This window comes from Gorilla gorilla, chromosome 3, assembly GCF_029281585.2.
Source record: "Gorilla gorilla gorilla isolate KB3781 chromosome 3, NHGRI_mGorGor1-v2.1_pri, whole genome shotgun sequence".
Taxonomy (NCBI): domain Eukaryota; kingdom Metazoa; phylum Chordata; class Mammalia; order Primates; family Hominidae; genus Gorilla; species Gorilla gorilla.
Genome location: NC_073227.2, coordinates 129,758,790 through 129,767,129, shown reverse-complemented (window position 1 = coordinate 129,767,129; position 8,340 = coordinate 129,758,790).

The window sequence follows — 8,340 nt, the reverse complement described above, 5'->3', positions numbered from 1 at the left end:
GTCACCTTGTTAAAACTGAATAACCAGGTGTTTAGGAAAAGAATGGTATGAGAGACTGGTTTCTTTCCTGCTGAACACAGTCATTCAGTGTGAACACAGAGAAAAGGAATCTTTGTTACAAGCATAGAGGAAGATAAAAATGTGTGTATTTCAATGTTTGAAAACTAACCTGTGTCACAAGTCCATTTTGGGTTTCATAATATAATCAAGGAGAGCTACGTTTTGAGCTATAATTATGCTATATTTCCTGGAATAACCTTATTTGGGGTGTTTCAACACATGGTCTATAGCAATTCAAACTAGAATGCATTTGTGCATAGGTGCAGGATATATTCATTTTTTCTATGTGATTTTCATTTTAAAGAAAAGTGAATTTTACAAACTAAGGTACCTGGATCACTCTCATTTCAAAATAAAAAGCCTTGGTGAGTATGTTATGATAGTGGATGAGAAAAGTTCAGAGTAATATTCTTGGCTTTAAAAAACCAGTGTTACCAAAAACATTCATAAAACTTGACCTGAAAGTATAAAGAATTATATTCATAATGAATTATATTCATAAATACAAAATAAATACTCTTCAGTGGTTTCCTATTGCTTTTAAGATAAAAGCCTGCATGATCTGGCCCCTCTGTGCCTATCCAGCCTCATTTACCAAATGAGTGAAACTTCTTTCTCCCTGCTCTGCCCTGACAACATTGACCTTTTCTTTGTTCCGCCAATGCCGTGCTGTTTTCTATCTCATTCATGTCCTCTTCTTCCCTCTCTCCACTAACCGCTTCTTCTTCCAGTCTCAACTTAAATGTTATTTTCCCAGGGATTTTTCTCTATTTTTACCAGACTGGTTGGGCTTTCCTATTGAATGCTTCTATTAAACCCTGTAGTTTTCCTTCTGCACAGTAATAAAAATTAATATCAGAGGATATCCCTGGCCTTTTTCTCGCAACTTGTAAAAAGTGTGCTGCTTTGTTTATTCCACTCTTACACCTCCAAGGAGGATTTGGGGATATTGTTGGGGAACAGAGTGGAATGGGAATGGGGAAGAAACCAGGGAGGTGGAAAATGGGAAACAAATAGAAATTAAGAGACCATTGTGGCCTCAGGATAGGGGATGAGATGTTTTGTGGCTCTGAGGAGTCAGGCAAGTAAAAGAGGAGAGGGAATTTTTGGAAGTGTCACTGAAGGAGAAATATTTTCTTCCCATTGTTACACTGGAATTACTCATTAGTTCTAGACTTACTTATTAGTTCCTGGAGTTACTCATTAGTTCCTGGAATTACTCATTAGTTCCTGAAATAATTACTCATTATTTCTTTGAAAGAATGCTGAGGCTGGATCACATGTGTCCTGATGTAACACTTCTTGAGGTGTATCATTTTTTATAATTATACAGTTGTTTGTGTAATTGTTTTATGCTTTTATTTTCCTCCTCTCCTCCCAAGACCACAGGGCAGGGACCATGCATATGTTGCTCACAGCTAAATTCCCAGGGCATTGGACAGAATCTGGTCTTTAGTGTATTCTCAACAAGCGATTAATGAATGAATGAATGTGTCAATCCATTGTGATTAGATGTCTAATCTCTAAATATCAACCTGGGACTCAGTGACAAAATTATGCTTTCCTTAATGAAAGGTCTCTAGAAGAAGAACTTTTGAGCTAATTTCCAAATTCCTATAATTAAAAACCTTTAAAATAAGTTTTCTTTTCCCTGCCACATTTCTCTGATGTTAAGAAGTGTAGAGATTGACAAGTATGTGTATTGCAGCACTATTTACAATAGCAAAGACTTGGAACCAACCCGAATGTCCATCAGTGATAGACTGAATAAAGAAAATGTGGCACATATACACCATGGAATACTATGCAGCCATAAAAAAGAATGAGTTCATGTCCAGTGCAGGGACATGGACGAAGCTGGAATACATCATTCTCAGCAAACTAACACAGGAACAGAAAACCAAACACCACATATTCTCACTCATAATTGGGAGCTGAACAATGAGAACACATGGACACAGGGAAGGGAACATCAAACACCAGGGTCTGTCAGGAGGAGGTGGGTAAGGGGAGGGAGAGCATTAGGACAAATATGTGGGGCTTAAAACCTAGGTGACAGGTTGATGGGTGCAGCAAACCACCATGGCACATGTATATCTATGTAACAAACCTGCACGTTCTGCACGTGTACCCCAGAACTTAAAGTAAAAAAAAAGAAGTGCAGAGATTGAGTATTAATATGATTATTGTAATTGAGATGAAACACACCAAATACTTATGTTCTTTTCAAAGTATATTAAAATATTTGCTAAAATAATCACATCTTGGTACACATATAAGCTAAGGATTTCTTTTCTACTGAAGAGAAAGACAAAACCTGGGATTATATATTTATTGCTGCTTACTGAAAACTGACTATATGCCTAGCAGTATGGTATTTGTCATACACATGCAACATTTAAACGCATAAACAATATTTTGAGGTAGGTATTAGTTCCTGACTTTATCAATAAAACAACCAATCAATAAAAACAACTGATGCCTATAATCCCAGCACTTTGGGAGGCTGAGGTGGATGGATCACTTGAGGTCACGAGTTCAAGACCAGCATGGCTGACATGGTGAAACCCTGTCTCTACTAAAAATACCAAAATTAGCTGGGCGTGGTAGTGCATGCCTGTAGTCCCTGCTACTTGGGAGGCTGAGGCAGGAGAATCGCTTGAACCCAGGAGGTGGAGGTTGCAGTGAGCCGAGATTACACTACTGCATTCCAGCCTGGGTGACAGAGCGAGACTCTGCCTCAAACAAACAAACAACAAAAAAGAAAACCAAGGTTGACTGACTTGCCCAGGACCTCTAAATTAGGAAATAGTGGAGCTGAGATTCACACCCAGGTCTGCTGATTCCAAAGCCAATGCTGGTGAACAACAAAATTCTCTTTTTAATTTTGAGGAATACATCATCTACTTTATCAAGAATTTTATTTAATATATAACTATAACAGGAAATATGAGTTCACAGTTCTGGTCTGCCTTCTCTTTTCCAGGGATCACCCCAACTCACACTGCCTCTAGTCTACACTGTCAAGTCTAGACCCTGACTCCTATCCACTACAGGACTAGACATAGACAACTTGCATTGTTAACGTACTTCCCGTGTAGTCTTATGTTAGTTGAGTAACTTGTCAGAAGTTTAAAATAAGACAAACACTTACATTCAGGAACTCCTGGTTGTCACTTCAGCCCACCAGCTAATCCTCTGGATCAACTACCTGTTGATTTTTTTTGTTGTTGTTAACTAAAAATTCACTTTGGCTTTTGCAATTTCAAGCTTTGTGTTATTAGCCCTCCAAGTCCATCTAGAAATTTTTCTCCCCATGGAAAGGATCACCAAGTCCTCCTCTTAAAGATTCATGTAACAAAAATATAAATTGAAGCTAGCCATAAATTGGTCCTAGGAAATAAAGTACTTCGTAATTAATTAATTAATTTTTTTGAGACGGAATCTTGCTCTGTGGCCCAGGCTGGAATGCAGTGGCATGATCTTGGCTCACAGCAACCTCCACCTCCTGGGTTCAAGCAATTCTCCTGCCTCAGCCTCCCAGGTAGCTGGGACTACAGGCGTGAGCCACCACACCTGGCTAATTTTTCTATTTTTAGTAGAGAGGGGGTTTTGCCATGTTGGCTAGGCTGGTCTTGAACTCCTGACCTCAAGTGATCCACCCACCTCGGCCTCCCGAAGTGCTGGGATTACAGGTGTGAGCCACCGCACTTGGCCAAGAAAGAACTTATTGTTTTATGTACACACACACACACACACACACAAACACACACACAGAGAGTCAGTTCTCATTATTTTTAATAGCTTATGTTCTATAAAGTTACTGCCAATTCTGGATTAGTGAATACTGAACCTAGGGGAAATACAGGGTTAGATTTCTGTGAGTCTCTAATCATAACATGTTTGTCAATTGATCAATACATAGCCTGTTTTATGTGTATTTCTATACCTTATTTAATATATATTGTGGATTTACTAACATTGAACACATGGCCAACAGAGCTGTAATGCATGAGTGAACAAAGCTTACCTTTCATGGGTATTTTCTCTGTGAGGTGCATGACAGCCTTCTTGCGCTTACTGGACAGCACTTCAGCAGTGCAGTTGGGGACGATTTTAAACAGTGAAGTCACCAACAAAAAGCACAAAAATGTAAAAACTAAATTGACTGAGGAAAGGTCACTTGTTTACAGTATGAGAGCTGAAAAACAGAGAGTGTCACCTTGTTCAGCTCAGTGGGGAATGTGTGCATTGGGCGACTCAAAATTTTCACTGCTCTATGAATGACCACAGAAGCCCATAAGCATTGATTGTTGGGGTTCAAATATGTTTTAGTGAGTAGGCGAATTTGCAAATACAGAATGTGCGAATAATGAGGATCAGCTGTATATGTACTTACTACTAGTTAATATTTGTTGAATGCTTGCTAATGCCAGTATTTATTTTAGGTTTTAGAAATATATCAACACAGTTAATTCTTATAAAAGCTCTATTAGGTAGGTATTGATATTTTCTCTATTTACATATTACAGGGAGAAGTTAAGTGAAGTTTTCCAACCCACAGCTGGTAAGTATCAGAGTAAGGATTGGAGCCAGGCAGAGTGGTTCCAGAGCCCACACATTTGTCCACAGTACTATGCTGCTTTTTTAAAAAGTCTTTCTATTATTATTGTTCACATTTGGAGAGCATTATCCTATCAATGATCTTTTTCAAAGGGGTGTTTTTATGGATCATTCATTTATTCACTTAATTAGAGAAATGATTTCATGTGTGCCTACTTTGTACTGGCACTGTGAGGGTTTAGCAGTGAAGAAATACATGACTTCTACCCTCACACAATTTCATTTAGCTTACAATTAGGTAAGATAATATAAATTATATAGCTTAGGATTACAATTGGCTTTATATGATTTTAAAAATACAAATTAAGAGTGATTTAAACATGATAGAAATTGATTTTTCTTTTACATGAATAGAGTCTGGAGGTAGGTTGCTTAGGGCTGGTAAGAAAACTCCACCATCATCAGTGACCCAGGCTGCTTCTATGTTGCTGCTCTGCCATCCGCATGCTGCTTGTGGTTCAGAGCATCTGGTCTAAGCTCCAAGCATCCTGTCTGCTTTGCAGCCAACAAAAAGGAGGGAAAGGGAAGAAGAGCACTTCTCTTAAGGAGACTTGCTGTATGTTCCACTCACCTCACTCAGATCTCATTTGTCAGAACTCAGCTACCTGGCTACAACTAACTGCAGAGGAGGCTGGGGAATGTAGTCTGTTAGTTTGGTGGCTATACGCTCAACTAAAACCCAGAGTTCTACTTCTGTTCCCAAGGCAAAGGAGAACTGTACACGGGAGGCAATTAGCAAACCTCTACATGTATGGAAACATTTTCTAAACTGCAGAGACCTTTAGGAAATTAAAGATCTATTAGAGCGGGATAATGGCTGCATTTATTTGATATTACATCTATTGTCTAATGGTTTGCAGTCTTCCCTTGTAGTAATTATTTTTCATTTAGAATCTAGAGTTGTCATTTGATTTCTTCAGCAACCCCAGTATCCCTGAACTTATGCTCATCTTTTTGCTGTGCTTTGGGAAAAAGAAAGCTAGATGACTTCATGTGTATTTTAGCATATATATTTGGGGGGAGCCCAAACCTGGGAGTGAACCAGGGACTTATTACATGAAAATTGTAATGTTCTCTTTGACATTATACATTACACAAAAATCTTTCAAAATACCTCCAAGAGGTGAATAATCTTTGGAGGATAGTTAAAGAATTAATATTATAATAAAGATTTTTGAAAGAACTTGTATAAAAAAACTGGGAAAAATGAAGACACTGTTTTGAATGGAGTTGATTCTTGCACTGTCCACATGGAAAAAGATGAAGCATTGAAGTACTTTAATTATGTAAAAATATCAGATAAAAGTCATTTTATGTTTTCTTTTACGTCTGTGTAACTTAGAAATTTCTTCAATTCTCCATTTTATCTTTTGTACGTGTATCACTCAGTATCCTTGCAGGAAGCAGATAATACAATTAAAGGGATCAATTGAAATGAATTTGATGGAGAGACTATTCACAAAGGCTGGGCATGGTTATGAGAACCAACAAGAAATGGTGACTACCTGAGGACTAGCATCAGTGGGAAGCTGTTAGAACTGTGAGGGCTGAAGCGGCAAGTGGAGAGGAAATGACTTTACTGAAAGCTGATGAGAACTGTAGCCATGCCACAAGGCCCATCCAACATGAACTCTGGCCCTGCATAGAGTAACACAGTCACTGTCAAACCAGAGCCTGGCAGAGAGAAAGAGGGAGTTGGACAGGAAAGGATGCAGAACATATCCCCCAATTTCTCCATCCTCCAGCTTTATCTGATCTCCCGACGGTTCCCTATTATACAATAGATCTATATGAAAAATAAAGAATAACCAGCCTCCGGGCATGGTGGCTCACTCCTGAAATCCCAGTACTTTGGGAGGCTGAGGCGGGCAGATCACGAGGTCAAGAGATCGAGACTATCCTGGCCAACACGGTGAAACCTCGTCTCTACTAAAAATACAAAAATTATCTGGGTGTGGTTGCATGTGCCTTTAGTCCTAGCTACTTGGGAGGCTGATGCAGGAGAATTGCTTGAACCTGGGAGGTGGAGGTTGCAGTGACCCGAGGTTGCGCCACTGCACTGCAACCTGGTGACACAGTGAGACTGCGTCAAAAAAAAAAAAAAAAAAAAAAAAAAGAGAACAACCAGCACAACTTGTAAAGTTGATTGCAGTCATTTGAACAGACCCTATCTCAGTCATTATCACTGATTAAATAATGCCTGCTGACATCAGTATTGTGCATTAATATTCCCAATCTGGCTGCAGGTTAGCTTTTCAAGTGAAAACTTCACACACATACTTTTTATTTTATTTTATTTTATTGAAATGGAGTCTCACTCTGTTGCCCAGGCTGGAGTGCAGTGGAGCAACCTCAGCTCACTGCATCTTCTGCCTCCTGGGTTCAAGCCATTCTCCTGTCTCAGCTTGCTGAGTAGCTGGGACTACTGGCACACACCACCATGCCCGGCTAATTTTAGTATTTTTAGTAGAGATGAGGTTTCACCATGTTGGCCAGGCTGGTCTCGAACTCCTGACCTCAAGTGATCTGCCTGCCTTGGCCTCCCAAAGTGCTGGGATTACAGGCATGAGCCACTGTGCCCAGCTGAGAGACATACTTCTAATTTTAAAACACGTTATCTATTTTTGTTCTTTTGATTTTGGCTATACTTGTCCCCGAAAATGGCCACAGTTTTAGAAAATCATGCTACTGTGTAAAGATGTTAGACATAGAACAAGCGCACCTGTATTACTCGATTTCACTACCAGGATCCATCAGTTGGGTTCTCGCTCTGAATCCTTGTTCTATCACTTCAGTGTTAACTATGAGCTGATGGAATCAGTTATGGACGGATTCAGGAAACTCCAAAACTCTCTCTGTTCTCAAATGTTTCTTCCATCTATTTTTTGCCATCACATTCTACCTGATGTGATAGTCCTGCCATTAGATACCACTCTTCTAGACCAGAAAAATGTAGGGCCTTCTTTCTAAAAGGAAGCCCACGATGCAAACTAAAAGGAGAGTAAGACCCATTTACCTTCTTCTATTAGCCAAGAGGTTTTTATGTTTTATTTTTTTCAGATTACTTGGTTTTCTTTTGACATGCTCAGTGAAACAAATGTTGAGGAATCTTGGACAGGCAAGTTTTAATGTTTGGGACAGAGAGAACAAGCAAATAACTAGGCCAAAATGAGCTGGCAGTGTGAGTGGCCTGGGGACTTAGAGGAAGGAGGTCTGAGTAGGAGGTTTCACATGTATTGTCAAACTTTTCTTATTTGAGCCTCATCATCAGCCAGTGGCTTACACACAAAATATAGTATTTCTTTTTTAAAAAGTTAAAGATTATAAAACTGACAAAACCAAACTGAAGCCCAGATAGGCTTAAGTAACTTAGCAAGAAAAATGGCTCAGCAGGCCAGGCCAACAACAGGAAACCGTAGATCTTCCCCATAATTGTTGTGTGGCTAAGGGCAGACCACTTTGCTATTCGTGGTTCATTTCCTTTTCCTCCTTGTGGTATAAAAGAGTCTTTGAGAAACACACAGTGAAAAGTTCTAGAAATTCCTTTAAAAAAACCACCTTGCATAAAATATTAGTAACCTGGCTTTTTAGACCTTTGACTTAAGCCATCTAAGGCTTATTTTTCTTTCCCTCACTTAGCCTAGGCAAAAACAATGG